This window comes from Stegodyphus dumicola, chromosome 1, assembly GCF_044657685.1.
Source record: "Stegodyphus dumicola isolate Sdum_Otavi_A_Nest chromosome 1, ASM4465768v1".
Taxonomy (NCBI): Eukaryota; Metazoa; Arthropoda; class Arachnida; order Araneae; family Eresidae; genus Stegodyphus; species Stegodyphus dumicola.
Window position 1 is genome coordinate 118,825,937 of NC_140768.1, and position 2,622 is coordinate 118,828,558.

General features: G+C 31.4%; 1 non-coding gene across 1 annotated transcript; it reads left to right on the forward strand.

Annotated features, from left to right (window-relative positions):
* Positions 1-520: 520 nt before the first annotated feature.
* TRNAY-GUA (transfer RNA tyrosine (anticodon GUA)) lies at positions 521-607 on the forward strand. Its single transcript is given in 2 exon segments — positions 521-557; positions 572-607. It is a non-coding gene; the product is annotated as a tRNA-Tyr (tRNA).
* The last annotated feature ends 2,015 nt before the right edge of the window (positions 608-2,622 follow it).

Below are 2,622 nucleotides of genomic sequence, written 5' to 3' on the forward strand. Positions count from 1 at the left end.
TACATTTTATCTCGAAAACTACCTATTTCTATGTTTATTTAAAAAAACTAAAATTTGTTACAGAAACTTAAAGAAAGATGGGTAAGGGCGGCAATTTTAAGTTTTTGTCCCGCCTAAGAAAAATGCTAAATCCGGCGCTGATTTGATCGATGACTTATACTCGGTAACAAGTTTAGAACTCTAGATATCCGGGCTAATAGAGAACACACTAAACCAATCTGGATAACTGAATGTTTTTAAACATTTTTTTAACTGAAATTTAGAACTGTGTTATCGGATAGTAATCATTTTTTATACAATTGAAAGTTTCACTCCTTAAAAGCAAAAACACATGCAACTGAAATAGTATAGAATCACCCAAAACAAAACAAAACAAAACAAAACAAAACAAAAAAAAAAAAAAAAAAAAAAAAAAAAACCTATTTTGATTCCTATTTAGCACATGAAAGCGAGTCCTCTCTAAGTGTCCCAATTACTGAAAACCAGTGTGTTGTTCGATTACATGAACAAAAGTCTTCTTCCGTCGATAGCTCAGTTGGCAGAGTGGTGGACTGTAGGTGGTTTAGCAGGCCTCCATAGGTCGCTGGTTCGACTCCGGCTCGACGGGTGTGGCATATTTTTGTGCAAAATAGTAGATAAAATAAAACGCAATATCGATTGTTTGAGACCCAGGATTGAGATCCAGGTTCTCTGAGATACCTGGAAATCGGGTCATCAGGAAAATATTCCTTCAAATTCATATTTTATATTAATTACGAGTGAAAATAAACTATAGTTATCGATATAGAAATAAGCTTTTTAATATCTGTTTCATCAATTGGTTCTTATTTAGATTTAAAGACATTCTAAATTACATTTTATTTCACGTAAAAAAGGAGCAAAATATAGGGGGAAAAAAAGAAAAAATTCTAAAAGGATTTTAACGATCGTCCAAAAGAGTTCTTAAATTTAATATGGTTTATCAGTAGAGATTATCGATAAAGATGGCCTTGGTGGAATATCGAAACATTTTGTAGGATATTAGATAAATATGCATTTAGACTAGCATGGCAATGTTACATATCTTCTTTATACTAAAAAAGTGAAAAAATATGTAACGTAATCCTGTAAAAGTATTTAATGTATTTAATTACGCATATCATAAATTAAATGAATTTTCATTTAAATCAATCAGATTAAAAAATAAAAAATAGTAATATTCTTAAGATTAGGATTTAGTTATTAGAACATGGTAAAACTGGTTCTGACTGGTTCGAATTTTGGAGAAGGCATTGTTGAAACTGTCCGTCCCTTCATAGGAAAGGCGATGGTGGCCCACCTATTTGGTGCCTCCATAATAAAGAGACCACCACATCCGGCCTTGAGTAGATTAATGGACTGGGTTACATTTTTAATTGTTCCCAATCTGCCATTGGAAAAAAAAATAATAATCCTGAGAGGAGGGCTGCCTTCGTGGTGAACGTTCTGGGAGGCTTGTTTTCATAACATTTCAATGTTATGAAATATATGTCATAATAAAATAATAAAGACTAAATATATGCCATAATAAACTGCGGACTAGGTATATTTTGACATCTTGAAACTTCGGATTTTAATTTGCCGTCAGTAAATAAATAAAAAGTATTTCTTCGAAACTAAAAATAAGAAAAATAAAATAAAAATCTGAAATTAAATTACGCTCAAAAGTTTTTTTTTTTTTTTTTTTTTAAACATTTTGTCTGTTACTTTTATTTATTAAATATCACGTTCTTTGCCCTTAAACCCAAAATCGCAAAATAGTTTTAAATCGAGCATATCTTTAGAATTTCCGACACAGAGTCTCTCGCGCTGGAGATAAAAATGCTTTTTCTGTACAACGTTGTCATTGCTCTCTTTAAATCCTTGAGTATCTTAATCAAAAATTCGTTAAAGATTTACAAAATATGAAATCGATAATAAAACAAATACCAAATTTGGGCTTCCACATGTCCATATTCGCAATAGGATTACCTCATTCAAAATTCGATGGCTCTATGTACCGTTGTTTTATCACAATGCGAGAAATATACATACATTTATGCAAATTTTTCATTATTTAAATTCTTCAAATATAGTGCAAATATAGTGCCGTATTTGGTGGCAAGAGTTTGAAAAGTGAAACGGACATTTATGGTGAGCCAACGCAAAATCGCAAAACGAAAACAGTAGTCCTTCAGGGACAAAACTCCTTTGGACAAAAAAAAAAAAAAAAAAAAAAAAAAAAAAAAACTGAAATGTTTCAGATTTTAAATTACGTCCAAAGGGGCGTTTTTTTAACGTTTTGAGTGTTACCTTTATTTATTAAATATCATGTTCTTTGCACTTAAACCATAAAATTCAGTTCAAGAGCAATATCGCAAAATAATGTTAAGCATATCTTTAGAATTTCCGATATACACAGTCTCGCGAGCTGGAGATAAAAGTATTTTTTTTATATATAACGTTGCCATTTCTCGCTTTTAAAGCATTGAGTTTATAACGTTGCGCGCCTCCAACTTGCACGCAACCAAGAGGTGACTGTGAAAACTTGTATAAAAGATAGAGCCTTGTGAAGGGTTTAAGTCCCTTTTTATTCAACGTAATAAATTACAATTGCGTGCTCTT